This window comes from Narcine bancroftii, chromosome 11, assembly GCF_036971445.1.
Source record: "Narcine bancroftii isolate sNarBan1 chromosome 11, sNarBan1.hap1, whole genome shotgun sequence".
Lineage (NCBI taxonomy): Eukaryota > Metazoa > Chordata > Chondrichthyes > Torpediniformes > Narcinidae > Narcine > Narcine bancroftii.
The window spans coordinates 104770966-104788162 of NC_091479.1; the positions used below are offsets into that span (position 1 = coordinate 104770966).

General features: G+C 45.0%; 1 protein-coding gene across 3 annotated transcripts in view; it reads right to left on the reverse strand.

The window, feature by feature from the left end:
- Positions 1 to 16565, reverse strand: part of LOC138746274 (serine/threonine-protein kinase 38-like) — a 58153-nt gene extending 41588 nt beyond the window's left edge. Inside the window, exon 1 of one of the 3 annotated variants that reach the window (XM_069904443.1) lies at positions 14975 to 16565. The gene's annotated coding sequence lies outside the window, so the exon portion shown is untranslated. Of the gene's footprint in view, positions 1 to 8306; positions 8415 to 14974 lie in introns of those variants that run through there. The other 2 variants (XM_069904442.1, XM_069904445.1) reach the window with 2 other exon arrangements.
- Positions 16566 to 17197: the final 632 nt, after the last annotated feature.

Genomic DNA, 17197 nt, shown 5'->3' on the forward strand with positions numbered 1-17197 from the left:
GCAGGACAGGAGCTCCGACAACATTTAAAACGTTGGTGGACAACTTGGTCCTAGCAGGATAAGGGACTTTTGCTGGTTAACAGGATTATTAGAGATGGTGGATGGTCAGCATAGATCCAGTGGGCAGAATGGCCTGCTTCTCTGCTGAATGACTAATAACATCTTCTGAGCATCATCATAATTCCTTCATTCATAGACAGAATGTGAATATTGCTCCCACATTGACTCGTTCAAGTGAAGGGCACAGATGCATTCAAGAGGAGTTCATTAACACTGAAAGGAATGGACCTGTGTAATTATTCCTAGGATGTGAACATCATTGCCACTCCAGGCTCTGCCCATCCCCAATCACCCCTAAACCGAGGGAGCAGTAGAGAGTTGGCGATGTTGCTGGGTCTGGAATCGACCAGGCAAGGAGGGCAGATTCCACATCTACTTCTGCCCTACTATGTCAACACCACTCTCATTTTCCCATTTATTTCCCTGTAACTATTCCCTTGTATAGACCCAGCTTCTGGATTCTCCCATCAGAGATGATTTTGCCGAATAACCATCAACCACAGGTTGTTTCCCATGGTAGAGGAGTCTAGAACAAGAAGGCACAACTTCAGGATAAAAGGGTGTAATTTAAAACAGAGATGCAGAAAAAAATACTAGTCAGAGGGTCATGAGCCTGTGGAACTTGTTGCCACAGGCTGCTGTGGAAGAGAGGCTGAGATTGACTGGTATTTGATTAGCCTGCTTGGTATAACAAGGGAAGGATCAAGACCCTGATAGCCATCATTTGTGAATTAGGTAGATTTTTATAACAACCTAATGGCTGACTGGCTAAAAATCCAGATTTGTTTAATTACTTGGATTACTTCTGCAGGTTCCATTGTGGGATCTGAACTCATGTTTCTGGACCAATAGGCAGATCTGACAGGGAATTCAAGTAACACAGGTACTGCCTTGGAATGGTGGGTTGAAGGACTCCTTTCATTCACATCTCTCATCACAGCCCCTCTTTGGTTTCTTCCCCTCCCCACTCTCCCCCACCCCTTGATATACATTACTTGCTATCAACCCTTCCAACTTTACTCTCAATAAAGGGCTCAACACAAAATGTAGACTGACCATTTCTCCCCACAGATGCTGCCTGATCCATTGAGACCTTCCAGTGTCATATTGTTCACTTATTAACTCAGAATAGACATCAGGTGGAATCTGCTCTGGGAGCTGACACTGTGGCCCATACTCAATAGGTACTGAGCTGTTTGTCAGAGGGGCTAGGTAGGAGTCAGTTCAGATGGAATGGTTAGGAGGCAGTGGATTCAGTCAGAACAAATATCACTACAAGGGCTTCAGCTTGGGGACATTGGGATGGTGAAAGAGGTTGGAAGAATGTGTTATCTGGTTGCCCTCACTCATACATCTGCATTGCAAGACGCGATTATGCAGCATTTCAACGTCTTCCCCAAAGGTTCTTCAGCCAGTGAAGTGTCTCTTTGTAATAATGTGAAAATTCAGCGACTATTTTGTGTGCAAACTGCCACAATGATGTTTTGATAACAGCAAACTAGGAAGAAATATAAATACTGGCAGTTCGCCAGGGTAATGTTACCACTCCCATTTTAAATGGTGCCAAGGTCATCAGCGCTCAGGTTGGCCCTTGGCTTCAGTTTAGTCAGGATCGATCTGGTACCTTCCTCTGAAATTCCCATCCAGAATTTGGCAATTGTATTTGCATCAGTAACCTTAAGTCTCAAGGAACCCGGAGAGACACTAGAGTACTAATTCACAGAAAACAGTGGACATAGAACATAACATCACAGTGCAGGTCCTCAGCCCCTCAATTTTGTGACAATCTATAAATTCCTACCAAAAAAAACTGTCCTCAACTCTATCACATTTAATTCACCAAATTCTCTTTTTTTTAAAAAAAAAGATATTTGAAAATTAGGGACCTTCTCCATTGTCAATTAGAAACAATTTACAACAGGAGCCTGGGAAAGCTTTTCTATCAAATTCATAATCTTACAACCATCTCATAAAAGGTTAACATTTGTCGTACGTGACACTTTGTTGAAATCAAGGCAAATATCATTGGACAAAATTAAAAAGACATGAGAGCAGGACATTTCAATTTCTGAAGATTCTTTGAATTCCATTTTTAAGTTGATTAATAAATAATCTCTATGCACCTGTCACTCACTATTACAATTTGAAATTGTGCATAGAGCATATATGCCATAAGTTTAATTAGCTTGTATTTATGCTAATATCAGCCCTCTTTGTGACAGATGTAAGAATGAGGTCGGTTCACTAATTCATATATTCTTGTCTGACCTTAGTCAAATAATGATTGGGAAGGTTTTCCATACTTTATCAATAATTATTAATGCAAACTTAACACTAGATCCATTAAAAGCCTTGTTTGGGAAGGGTGAACTGAGGGTAGTGAAATTGTCTGCACCTCAACGTCTTTGCCTCTCTTATTGATCAGATGGAAAGATGCTGTCCCGTCCACTCTGAACCAATTGTTACACGATTTGATGTCATATTTAACTTTGGAGAAAATAAGATGTTCAACAAGTGGTTTAAATTTAAATTGTTCTAATCTTTAAGGTTCCTCTTTGAATGACTTTCATAACCTTTAATGGGAATGATAATTATGATTCACGTGGCTTTATGTTTCTTCTTTTTACTAGTAGTTTATCTTTACATTGTCAAACAACTTTGGAATACTTTATGGATTATATAAAATCATATTTTTAATTTTTTTCTCTATTTGATCTTTTTAAATATATCCTTGAATCAATAATGTTGCACAAGGTAAAAAAAAAACTGTTCACGAGTTTGCTTACTTTCTTACAATTATATCAGGGTTATACATCAATCTTTCTTCTGTATGTATTATATAAAAAATTAAAATATTGAAAAAGAAAAAGTACCAATCCCTTCCTACCTCATAACCATTTTTCTTTCCATTCATTTGCCTGTCCAAGAGTCTCTTCAATGCCCCCCATGTTTCAGCCTCCACCACCACCCCTGGCAATGCATTCCAGGTGCCCACTGTGTAAATAAAAAACTTGCCTGACAAACTTAAATTTAGATATACAGCATGGTAATGGGCCATTTCGGTCCATGAGTCCGTGCTGCCCAATTTACATCCAATTAACTTACAATCCCAGAAAGTTTTTTTTTTAAAAAACGGTGGGAGGAAACCAGAGCCCCCAGGGAAAACCCATGCAGACACGGGGAGAACGTACAAACTCCTTAGAAACAGTGCGGGATTCCAACCCCAGTCCCAATGGCTGGCACTGGAACAGCGTTGCACTAACCACTATGCCCACCAAACTGACCTCTCCACTAAACTTTGCTCCCTTCACTTTGTAGAGGTGTCCCCTGGTGTTTGGTATTCCTGGGAAAAAGGTGTTGGCTGTCCACCTTATCTATGCCTCTCTGAGTCTTAGAGATGATTTAAGCTGAGGTCAAGGATGGGGATGTCCCACTGCATAACTTCAAAATGATTTCAGAACCGGAGGTGGTGAAGCCTGCTGCAGATTATCCAAGTTGGACTACACTTGCCCAAAACCTGCTGCTGTTCCACTGAAAACAAACTTCCCTCTTCAAAGATGCTCCAACTCCTGACATTCAGAGTACATGTGGAGTACAACAAAACCCCTGGTTTCCAGAATTAAAGCAACTGGCAAAAAAGGTAATTAAAAAATACGTAGGAATAAAATAACTGGTCAATATGCAAGTTTAAAATTGTAAAAGTAAATGTTCTCAAAAGTAACACACAAATCTTTGGTGAAGATGGGAGCAAATATTCAGCCAGCGGAGGCCTTGTACATGCTTTGCTCATAGCAGTTGTTTGAATAACATTACCCAGGTTGAAGAGCTGGATGATGCCGCTTGCCGTTGGGGAGATTCTCTTCAAGTGTCTCCTAATCCCTGCTTAGTAAGAGTTGCCCAAGTCAGAGGCTTTAACTGTAAACTTAGGGGAGAGGGGGTTAATTATCTATAATGTTATTTTTCGACTTTTGGGTGGATCCATGGAGGGGAGGAACCTGAAGATGCAGCGATGGTTAAATGTTTTCAAAGAATGTGACTGAAAATAAAGTAAAATGCATTAAGGTTTATATATTCAGGCAAGTGAAGTTGGTTCAGTTTAGGTACAATCTAGTATTTTTGTCTTTTAAACTGTTTATTCTTAATGCAGGTGTATAGGTTGGGAATTGTGAGAGTAAGTCTCAAGCAACTGGAAAATAAAATTATCCGACATCTACCAACCCCCGTAGGGGCTGGATACCAGGGGTTTTACTGTACTTTGTCTTTCAATTATAAATCCCTGAAAACTCACACACAAATATTAAATCCTCATTTTGTCTATTATTACTGTACAAAACCTACACATCATCTTCCACAAAGGAGATTACCCAAAGATATTTCACTGGCACTAACCAAATAACAACATTCTGGAATACAAGAAAGGAAATGGAAATTCTAATGGCGTACCAACATCTCTCATTGTCACGAAGATGAAGGAGATAATTATTGAGCTCAGGAGAGGAGGCAGAGTCTACATCAACAGAGCTGAAGTGGAAAGAGTCGATAGCTACAATGACCTGCCCTTGGACAAGCACTTTGACACAATGGTCAACAAAACACACCATCTCTGAAGATCTATCCTGGGCCTCCATATCAAAGCAATTACAAAGATAGGCTACACTTCGTGAGGAGTTTGAGGAGATTGGCTATGTCACCAACGACTTGTAAATTTCAACAGGTGTACCGTGGAGAGCACTCTAACTGGTTGTATCATTGGAATGGAGGTGCCAATGCACAGGACAGGAAGATGACAGAGAGTTGGGATGGCCATCAGTCTTCACTCTTATCAAGGACATCTACAAGAGGCAGTGTATTAAGAAAGCAGCCTCTATCGATCAAGGACTCTCACCACCCAGGCCAGGCCCTCTTCTCTCTGCTACCATCAGGAAGGAGGTACAGGAGCCTGAAGACAAACTCCCAATGGTACAAAAACAGCTTTTTCCCCTCTGTCATCAGATTCCTGGGTGGACAATGAACCACAAACATGACCTTATTTTTCTCTTCACCCATTTACTTTTTAAAAATGTAATTTAGAGCTTTAATATTTGCACCTGTGATGCTGCTACCAAACCACAAATTTCATGTCATATTCATGACAAAAATCTGATTTGGATTCAATGCTTTAACTTTGGAGAGTTTCCCCTGTCCCTCCACAACTTCTACCATTGAAATCATGCCTGCCAGGTGCATCACAGCATGAGACGGGAGCTGTTCTATTCAAAGTCGGATGCTCTAGGACACACATGTCAAACTCTGGCCCGCGGGCCAAGATATAATTATATTTGGCCCACAAGATCATATAAAAAATGTATTAGAGGTGGCCCGCTGGCTGCCGCGCCAGTATAGCGCATGCACAGTAACCGCTGTGTCCCAGGGTGAGAGAGAAAAATCCTGGTCCTTGAAAAGTAGTGGTGGGTGGTTTTATAAACACGCTGTTGTGTCCCCCCGACCACCCCCCCACCCCCCCACCGCAGCACAGCCTGGCCGGTGTCAGGGGAAGCCAAGGCCGCTTCCCAGCGCCCGGAACCCCAGTGGCACAGCGTTTCTTGGAGCTGCAGATGGAGTCGGGACGCCGGAGGGAAGATTGGGGCTCCCCGCCGGCCGCCCTGCGCCTTCCCACCGGACCAGCGGCGGGTGCCCGGAGTACACGTGGAGAGCAAGGCTGGTCGGGCAGGTAGGGTGGAACCCCCCACCAATCTCGGGAGTGGCGTGGGATGGATCGGGATTAGCCGCGCTCACCTGCTCCTCCACCGCCGACCGGGATCCCAGCGCGGTCCTGAGCGCGGAGACTGCCCTGGAAAGGTCCTGGGACACCGGCACGGAAAGAAGAGCAGGGTCCGTAGAACATTACAGATCAGAAACAGGCCCTTCGGCCCTTTGACTCTACCTCGTGAAAACCCAACACTGGAGAAACTCAGCGGGTTAAACCGTATCCTTTAACCAGCAGAGAGGTACCTGACAATGTTTGGCCCTTGATCCCCCTCATCAATGTATGAGCGAAAGTCTGTGGTTCTCGTAAAAACACCAGAAGGGAGAAACTCAGCAAGTCAAAGGGGGTCTGGGAGAAACTCAGCAGGTCAAAGAGGGATCCGGGAGAAACTCAGTAGGTCAAAGGGGGGTCTGAGAGAAACTCAGCAGGTCAAGGGGGAGGGGTCCGGGAGAAACTCAGAAGGTCAAGGGGAGGGGTTCCGGGAGAAACTCAGCAGGTCAAGGGGGGTCCGGGAGAAACTCAGAGGGGCCTGACCTCACCAGGGCCGTTGCCCACTCCCCCTCCCTGCCGCAGGCCGACCCGCGACTCACGGTGACGGGGCCGCTGATCCGCCGAGATGCCGCCCTGCAGCAAGGGCCGATGTCCCCGCACTGTCGTTGTCCAACCCGATCGCCCGCAAACCCCGCCCTCCCGCACACAGGCCTGAGTAAGAATTATGAACTTTAATCTCAGGATAAAACGATCTTCCAATAGTTTCATGTCACAGTGATCAATATATTCCTGGTTAAAAATGGTCCTGCACCTGGATACAAGCTCATTAGGCACAAAACTTGAAAAATATGTCAATCAAAGGATATCTGTACCAATGGAAAAAGGGCATGGCAAATAACCCTGCTAGAGTTCATGCCCACAATCAGTCACCCATTGGATTGTTTTAGGAATCATGTTATTCTCCCACATTCTCAATAGCCCTCAGATTTTACTATTCGACAGCACACTAGCAACATTTGACAAATCCTCTATAGAGAAATATTATTGATTGAATATTTTATTTCTCATTTGTTAATGCTTCTGGAAAGAGTTTATCCAAAACTATCATTAAACATTTATTTTAATAAGAAAAAGTTTAGCATTACATATGTTGAAAGAAGAGAAAACATGCAGATGTTGTTGAAAATTTTCAATAAATATTTAGTTCGGCCCTCGACTTAGTCCAAGTTTTTAATTTTGGCCCTCCGTGAATTTGAGTTTGACACCCCTGCTCTAGGAGATGGTGAATGCAGCTCCCAACACAATGCAAATTCCCTCCCATCCACGAATAGGCAGCCAACATACTGAAGGACGCATCGCATCCCCAATATACTCTCTTCTCCCCCTCCCATCGGGAAGGAGGCTCAACAGAGTGAAATCACTCACCAACAGGTTTAAAGACGGTTTGTTCCCTGCAGACGTTAACGAGTGCATGGGCCTGTGCTCTTTCCCCTGCCCCTCTGCCATTTTGTTTGGGCGCCTGCCTACATTTTGCACATACCTTGAGGGAGGGCTCGAGGCCGAAACATTGGTGATGTAACTTTGACTTTGCTAATATAAAGGACTCTGTTGGACCTGCTGAGTTTCTCCAGTGTTGTCTATTTACTTCAATCACGGTATCTGGAGGCTTTCGTGTTGTACTCATTAATCTTCCTTTTTATTACAATTCTCTGCTCTTGACACGGCCGGGTAAATGTTAGAGATAAGCGGCTGGATTGCTCACAGAAGAATGCATCTCACTGAACTAGGTTTGCAACTAATATGCAAGAGATCACCAGGCACCGAGATGGGATTCCAGAGACCAAGTTCTGAATCGGAGGCAAACGGAACTGTTGGTGCTGGCCCATGCAGGTGAACCGCGGTCTGCCCGATGATACCAGCACGAGTCTGCCGGGAAGGCGACTTGTTTGATAGAAACAAACCCAAAACAGGGCGGCATGAAGGAGAACGTGCTGAGTGGCGAAGAGCCGCCCGATCTGTCCCGAGGGCGAGTTTGGAGAATCTCAGTTTTACATTCCGGGGGAAGACTCGGCCACTCAGACAGAAAGGGACTCGACCACACGGAGCCTGTGCGGAGAGCTTCGTGAAGCACCGGAGAGCTGGTTCTGCCCGGGAACAGTTCGGGACCTCGAGGAGGAACCCGCACGGGTCTGGGTGGGGAAGGACGGCCCCTGGATGGAGAGAGGTCATTCCCGTCCTCTCCGCCGCGACCACACGCGTCCATTCTCTTCCTCCGTCGCCTGGAACCCTTCTGATGTAGTACTTACCCCAAGGGGGTGTCCATCCAGGGGTCCCAACCGCTCCCTACCTGGCCGCTCAACCCAACCACTCCAATCAATGCAAAATCCATTGACCCAAATCAACTCAACCCAATTCCAACTCGCAACCTCCATCAACTCAGCCGGACCCCGGGCGAACTCGACCCTAACCCTCCGCACAAGCCAAACCCCGTGCCGTCAGCTCGGAGTACCTGTGGCTTCGATCTGACCAGCCGCTGTGGGTCGCGGGGAAGCTGCCACCTCGGACCAGACCAGCCCGCAATCCGCTCGCATCAATCCCATTGGACTCGGGCTTCTTCCGGGCTCAACCTCGAAGACCAACCCAAGCGGTAGACCAATCAGCAAACGTTTGGCAACAGACCAGCCAATCGGAATGAGAGAACGGAACCACGCTGGGCGGTGCCTCTTGCGAGAAAGTAAAAACTCAATGCTGTCGAAACGCAGCAGGTCACCAACGTTTCGGGCTTGAGCCCGACATCAAGGGATGAGGACAACGCAGACAGGAGCGGCCTCAAGCCCGAAACGTTGGTGATATCGAGAGGACACGGCCTGACCTCAAGATTCGGTGAGGAGATCGAACACGTCAAAGAATAGTATAGCAGTGGAAGTCTCCCTAAGGGAACAGTCGAGGCTGCCTCACTGAATGGAGAATGCAAGACCCGTCGAGATAGATTTTTGAATAGCTCAGGAACTAAAACTTTTGAAGAGAACAGCCAGATCAGCCGTGATCTTGTTGTGCAGGCTTGATGGCCGATTCCTGCTCTTGTTCCTTATGTTCTAAAAATTTGCATGACAATGTGCTCCACCATTGACATTATCTAATGAGAACAGACAGGGAATGATCACCCCTGTGCTACCAAAGAGACCTGTGCCAAAACCACAATCTTCCTCTCAATGTCACCAAAATGCTTATTGTGGATTTTAGGAAGGAAAGGGTGAGGGACCATGCACCTGTCCGCATTGATGGGACGGAGGTGGAGAAGGCTGTCACCTTCAAGTTCCTGGGAGTCCATAGATCCGTACACCTCTCCTGGAACAAAGTGGGAAGAAGGCACACTAAGATTTCCAAGGAGATTTGGCAGGTCTCAAATACTCCATTAAATCTCCTCAGTTGCATGGTGAAAAGTATACCAGATGGGTGCATGACAGCCTGGTTTGTATTCATGCCCAGGAATGCAGAAGGAAGCAAACATAGCTATGACTATAGCATGCTCTGACCTCTCATTGAAGACGTATGGAAAGCACTGGCTCAAGGCAGGCCAGCAGTATCAGAAAGGACTCCCGACACCCTTGTCACAAACTCTTCTCACTAGTACCTTCAAACAGAAGTGCAGAAGCCTGATTATCGGCACCTCCACATTCAAAAATTTCTTTCCAATGGCTATTATCTCAAGGAAAATATTTGGAACATGTCTTAAGGATTCACATTTATCTGTGATGATGATTTGGTATTGTTGGTTGGTAAAATTAAAAAAATTGGTTCCCAACCTTCCCTTCCCACTCACATACCACCTTAAGCAATCCCTTACCAATCACAGAGCACTTATGGCATAGGGATTACTTAAGAAGGAATGTGAAGTGGAACAGGTTTGAATCCAGTGCTGTCTGCAAGGAGTTTGTACATTTTCCCTGTGTCCAGGTGGGTTTCCTCTAGGTGTTCTGGTTTCCTCTCACCCTTCAGAAACGTACAGGGGTTGTAGGTTAGTGTATTTGGGTGGCATGGGCTTGTGGGGCGAAGGGTCCAAATTAAAAAATTAAAAAAAACAGAGGACTTTGTGCCCACAGCTCCAGCAACCTGAGTTCAATGCTGACTTCAGGTGGAATTTACATATCTCCCCTTGGGCACTCCAGTTTCCTCCCACATCCCAAAGATGTGATACTATGTAGGTTAATTGGTTCATTATTAAGTACACTGAACAATGAAGACGCTGTTTACATCCGGTACCGCACGGATGGCAGTCTCTTCAATCTGAGGTGCCTGCAAGCTCACACCAAGACACAAGAGCAACTTGTCCGTGAATTACTCTTTGCAGATGATGCTGCTTTAGTTGCCCATTCAGAGCCAGCTCTCCAGCGCATGACGTCCTGTTTTGCGGAAACTGCCAAAATGTTTGGCCTGGAAGTCAGCCTGAAGAAAACTGAGGTCCTCCATCAGCCAGCTCCCCACCATGACTACCAGCCCCCCCACATCTCCATCGGGCACACAGAACTTAAAACGGTCAACCAGTTTATCTATCTCGGCTGCACCATTTCATCGGATGCAAGGATCGACAACAAGATAGACAACAGACTCGCCAAGGCAAATAGCGCCTTTGGAAGACTACACAAGAGTCTGGGAAAACAATCACCTGAAGAAACACACAAATATCAGCGTGTACAGAGCCGTTGTCATACACACGCTCCTGTTCGGCTCCAAATCATGGGTCCTCTACCGGCATAACCTACGACTCCTAGAACGTTTCCATCAGCGCTGTCTCCGCTCCATCCTCAAGATTCTTTGGAGTGACTTCATCACCAACATCGAAGTACTCGAGCTAGTTGAGTCCGCAAGCATCAAATCCACGCTGCTGAAGACCCAACTGCGCTGGGTAGGTCACATCTCCAGAATGGAGGACCATTGCCTTCCCAAGATCGTGTTATATGGCGAGCTCTCCACTGGCCACCGGGACAGAGGTGCACCAAAGAAGAGGTACAAGGACTGCTTAAACAAATCTCTTGGTGCCTGCCAGACCACCGCCAGTGGGCTGATCTAGCCTCCAACCGTGCATCTTGGCACCTCACAGTTCGGCGGGCAGCAACCTCCTTTGAAGAAGACTGCAGAGCCCACCTCACTGACAAAAGACAAAGGAGGAAAAACCCAACACCCAACCCACCAATTTTCCCTTGCAACCGTTGCAACCATGCCTGCCTGTCCCGCATCGGACTTGTCAGTCACCAACGAGCCTGCAGCAGACGTGGACATACCCCTCCATAAATCTTCATCCGCGAAGCCAAGCCAAAGAAAGAATTAAGTACACAGTGCAGGAAGATGGGAGAATTGGGAGACAGTTGGGGGAGAAACTGATAGCTGTGTGGTGAGGTAACAATGGCTGCACTGGGGCCAGCACAGACCTGATGGACTGAATGGCCACATTCTATGCTACAAGACTAGGTGTTTGTGTCACAGTAGACTGAATGGTAGCTCTTTGCCAAACAGATCACTGAATAAGGAGACAAGAGATTGTTGGTGCGAGGAAATGGAGCAAATTAAAACAGATGGGGTGGGGGGGAGAGAGAGAAGTTCTGGGTTCAAGTAACATCCATGGAGGGGTGAGGAAAGGAATTGTCAACAGTTCAGCTCGAAACCCTGCAACAGGACAGAGTGGAGGGGAAAGATAGTCATAAGAAAGAGAGAGGGTGGGGAAAGCAGGGACCACTATGTAACAGGTGGGCTGAGAAATTCCACTAGGCTGGCACCATAGTCTCAAGAGCACCAGATTATTAGGGTTCTATAATTCAATCTTTCTCATGCACTCTTTATTAGGTGTAGACATAGGGAAATGTATTAGCACAAGGGGGGCATTTGTGGCACTAAAGAATGTGGAGATCTCACAACATTGAGCTGAAGGGTTAATGTTTGATTCAAGATTCCTTTATTGTAATATAAGACAATGCAATATTACATAGAATATGAGTTCCAGATCCAAACCTCTGACACGACCAGGAACCCTTCAGTGCACTCAGCACTCTCTCACACCCCGGCTCTGCTTCCAGGTACCCTTTCAGCCAATTTTCAAGCCAGTCTCCAGCAGCCCGCAGCCTGTGAGGGTTCCTCGCCTGGAGTCACAAATAGCCCACCACCTGTGTGTTCTTCAGCCACGGAACCCCTCACTGGCCCAGCTCTGTGGTCAATGTCCTGTGAGTCGTCTCCTCTGCTTCTCCTCTTCAAATGGGGAGGGGGGATGGTCTCTCTGCTTTCTGGTGCTCTGCGCCAGTCCTCTGCTTCCCCAGAGTGTGCAACCCCTCATGGCTACTGCTGATCAGAGGTAATGCCATCTTTAAATCAAACCATCGGCTCCATTAACGGCACAGAGCTGACAGCAGTCGGACTGGGCAGTTGGACCCCATAGGAGAGCGCAGCAACTCCGCTTCCTACTCTCCGTGGATCCCCAGCAAAGGCAGCACTGCCATTACAGCAGCTCCGCTCATCCCTTCTATCCCCAGTTATGGGGAAAGGATCAGACAGATTCAAACTACTTGACGCTTTAATTGGTCTTCAAGTCGATGCACTGTAACCATGGAGGAAATCACTAGAGACATTTCTTCTGCATGCATTCGTTGAGTGCACGTGCCCAGTTAAGTTGCCTTAATCAACCCATTCCCATGATACATCGTGACATCACGCGAAATGTGCGGTGAAGAGAATTGTAACTCATTTCCTAGGTTTATAGTTGCAGCAGGAACAGTGACAATATTCTAGATTAGACTGGTTGGAAAGGGAAAAGGGTTGAAAGAACAGAGGAGATGATGAATGAATGCACCAAGAACAACCTGCTTGCTTGCTTGGAGGAAAAGCACCAACGCGGGCAAGTGAGCCGAATGGCCCATTTCCCCATTATAATAGCATACATTCATTCACACACCAGTCAGTTGATGAAATCATCTTCAGATTGGTTTTGAGCAGCCATTCTCCACAGGGAATCCTGTGCCGTGCGCACCCTCCCCACCCCCCACAGGACCCTGGGGCTAAAGCAAATTTAATTAAAAGCCTTATTTTCTTCAACTCACATAATATAAATTTTGTTTTGTTTTGTTTTTTATGTAGTTGGTAGGAGAGGAGTATGGCGGAAACCAAAACCTGACTGCTTCACAGAGAGGGGGACCCATAAGCCTTGAGCAGCTGTGCAGGGGTTGTAGGTGAATTGGGATATTTGAGTGGCACAGGCACTTGGGCTGAAAGGGCCTGTTATTGTGCCACATGTCTAAAATAAAACTCCTGGGGGAGGGGGGTGCTGAAAAAGATTAAGAACCCAGCAATCCTGACCTTGCGTGCTGTCTGTATATTTACACAATAACAGGTAGGGCCCTGGGGAATATTGTAGAACAGAAAATGATGTCATAAATCTAGAAAGGGTGCAGAAAAGATTCACAAGTATGGTTTGAGAATTGGATGCAATATCCCAGTTATGGCAGAAATAGTGTTTAATAAAAAGAATTGCTAGAGGAACTCTAGTAGCAATTCTTGTAGTGTCCACTGGATATAGATGTATCCCGACATTTCGGGCCTGAGCCCTTCACGGTATGAGTTATAAGAAGGCAGGCATCTGAATTAAGGGTGTTATGGCAAGCAGGCCAGAACAGAGGGAAGGTGAGAATTGATGGGGGGGGGGGGGGGGTTGGCTCTATGAATGAATAGAGACAGTGGGGGAAAGGGTGAGATAGAGAGAAAAACAGTATTCATGTTCAGGATAATGATAAAGATATTTAGAAAACAATAATACAATAACTCAACATTTCTTGTGTATTACTGGAACTTCACAGGCAAGTAGTATTCCAACACACCCAAATCTGCCTTAAAGATGGTTTGAGGAGTCAGGAAGTAACTTTCTGCAGGATATTCAGCCTCTGGCTTCCACTTTTAAACACACCTTTTGTGACCCAATTTCCTCCCCACTCTTCTTCCCCCCCCCCCCAACTCTCCAATTCTCTCCTCAAATCTGTGCTCTTCAGAGCCAACTCGTACCATATCACAGTTCCTTGGGGGTGAAACCTCAGCCCAGCATTTCTTGCATGATCTCGCCATTCTCAATCACGTCCCCAATCATGTCTCCTTCTTAACAGTGGAAAATAACACTTAGCTGCACAATTTCCCCAAGGAAAATACAACTTCCATAACCTTTCCTCAATGCTTACTGCCTGACCCCAGTAAAACCCGCAGAAGTAATTGTAGTCATTGCCAACAAGTTTCATTTGATGGTATGCCCTCATCATCTAGTCCATCATTTGATCAAGGTGTTACAAAACTAGCACACAAAGCAAAAAGGCATCCCCAATATAAAAGGCCGGGTACTTTACATCCATCATCATCTCACTGCCTCGGTTAGCAGAAGCTCATGCAGGGAGTTCCCTCCCACACCAGCAGAGCTCTCTGCTCATTCTCTGGACTCTCATACCCATGAATAGAGCAATCAATAATGAACACATTCCAGCATTATTTACTCAAAGAGAACTTCCATTAAGAAGCCAACATTGTGATTAAAACCCATTAAACTCTGCAAAACAGAGCAGTGATGAAAACTCGTGGGTAAAGCTCAGGATTCTGTTAACACTGTAGTTAAGTGAAAAAAAAAACACAAATGCTGGAGAAACTCAGCAGGTCAAACAGTGCCTTTATGTAGCAAAGGTAAAAATACATCACCAATGTTTCAGGCTTGAGCCCTTCATCAAGGTGTGGGGGAACACTCTCATGGCTATCAAATAACATTGCTTTTTTAGAGTAATTGATGAAAACCTGCAACTGCCTGAAACATATGTACTCAAGCAATGGTGCTGTTGACACCAATTAATGAACTTTTACTGCAGCACACATCGCCAAGCAAAAAACCATGTGCTCCATCATTTTTTACTCCCCTTATCGGTGTCTCCTCTGTCTTGTCAAGTCCTTATCACAGGTTACACATCACTGCTCGCCACCCTTGTATTTTATCAGTACATAGTTACACAGAGTTGCTAATTGGATACATAGTAAGTAAAAAGTAAATGTTTAAAAGTACAAAATAAATCTTTCCATATATTTTCCATAACCTCAAAACTTTTAAAGAAATTTACCACTTCCTGTAACAGACATTCTGCTTACCTGAGCTTTGGTTTAACACCTTACCTGAACAATAGTACTTTCGGCAGTGTGGCACGGCACTGTTTACAACCTGCTGAAAATCCCCTGGTGAAGAGCACTCATCTCTCCCCTCTGAGATTTTGGCACTGAATGAGTCACATTCACAAATCAAATTGCCTGCAGCACAGAAACATGAGGCAAGACTAAAAAGGTCTGTTGAATCTTTCCTATAATTTACACTTGCATTTTCTTGTATCCTCAGGGATTAGAAGTGTTGAGTACTCCAAATATGGAATTAAATGTTCCACTTAAATTTGACAATCACCCTATTATTCTAATATTTTAGAATAAAGTACCCCCTTTGAGCCCACCTTGATACAATTTCATTTAAACCGATACATTTGTCAAACAAAATAAAACTGCAGACCAGACAAGGTTGCTCATTTAATGCATAAATATTCCATTTCCAGATACAAAAGACAACAAATTTGTTCATGTCACAAGATCTACTTCAACGATAGATGGAGTTAAACCTAGTATACAAGAACATAATTTGTATCCATGGAAACCCTAAAATGTGTTGTCCAATTTCTTTCAATTTTTGAAATTTTATTTTTCTCAACCAACTGACAATGGCATACGTAAATATGCACGCTCCAGCTGTGCAATCCAAAAGGAACAACTCATAACAATGTGCTGCTGCAGGAGGGAGTACAATTCAATGCTGAAGTCAGTTTATCAACAGTGGGCACTGACTCGTTCCAGTCCCATGTCCAAGTTCAACCACAATCATATATCAACAAGCTATCGCAGGGAGGTAGTAGGGTATAACCTGTTTTGAATTGACAGAGGGGTTTTGCAGATAGTTATGTGGCCGTGTGCATTATAGGAACCGTGACCAAGTCATTTCGAGAGAGAGCCCATCAGCAGCAGGGCCTCACTGGTAAAGCAGGAGCTTGCCATCATTGTTGCCTCACAGACTACACATAACATGCCCAAAAGGTCAAAGCCCTCAAACGCCAACTGTATGGGATATCTGCATCCCTACAACAGGACAAGGATCTCCTATGCCTCAAACATACATCTGGAATGCAGGAAAATAAAACAAGAATGGTCACTTTCCTCTTCCACGACTGCTACACTCCAGTAATTAGGTAGTATGAACATTGATGCCATTCATGTCGCCACGCAGTGCTGTCCTTACACTGGTATGGGTGCAGAACCCAATAATAAACCCTAGCTTACCTGATTTTGAAACATCTGGCAAAACAGGTTTCAGGATAAAAGTGGAGAACACCACACGTGGAACCCAGTTTGCTTTGTTGAACATTGAAAGAAATAAAGGGTGTGTGTGGGAAGTGTGTGTGGTGGTGGGGGGTGAAGGAAGAGACGAAAACAAAAAGTTCCATATTGACTGGAATCATCTTTCAGGATCAGGCCACAACTAAAATGGTGTACACCAAGCTCCAAAGAAGAGTAATTACAACACATGTAGTCACAGTACTGATGTTTAACTATTTTACCAAGATCTTTTTCTTCATCTTCCTCAACTGCCAACCTGCAGTTATTCTTTTTGCTAAATCCTGCCTTTTTTGTGCGTGCCGGACTGAGCAACAGAAACTGTCACCCATCTTAAGATTCAGAGGCACGTTGGCAGTGGCTACTGCTTCGTGTGCCAAGCTGAGACTGGGCAATGTCTGCTAAGGCGCACTGAATCTTCTCCAAAAGTACATCTCCCCGGTAAACAACTTCCTCCAGACGAGCTGCTGCCTCATGGTTCTCCTCTTCAAGCTGACGCAGACTTGCAGCCTAGATACCAAGAAACACAAGATTAGGCCAGAGTGCAAACTCACCACATTTACATTGGGGCACACATTTAAACAAGATAACTGAATATATCCAAAAAGATGAAGTGCGGAGGACTGATACTCAAAAAATAAACAAAACTTCTTCTGCAAGATCAAATAGCACTAAGGTCCCAGACAACATGCATCAGTCAGTAAGAATTACCAACTATGTTGAGCTTCCTGTACACAAAATGATTGCCATTTTTTCCTACAGAGACTACATTTGGTAAAGTATTTTATTAACAATACCCAAGATGCCAAATGCTGCTACATAAACATATTTGACATTAAGGAACTTTATCCAAAGGAAGTGAATTGCTTAATTTCAGTCAACATAATGAAACTACTAGATGTCAACATTTCCACTTTCATAATTACTTTCTCGCTCTGTTTACTTTTGAGAGGTATATACTTGCAATCC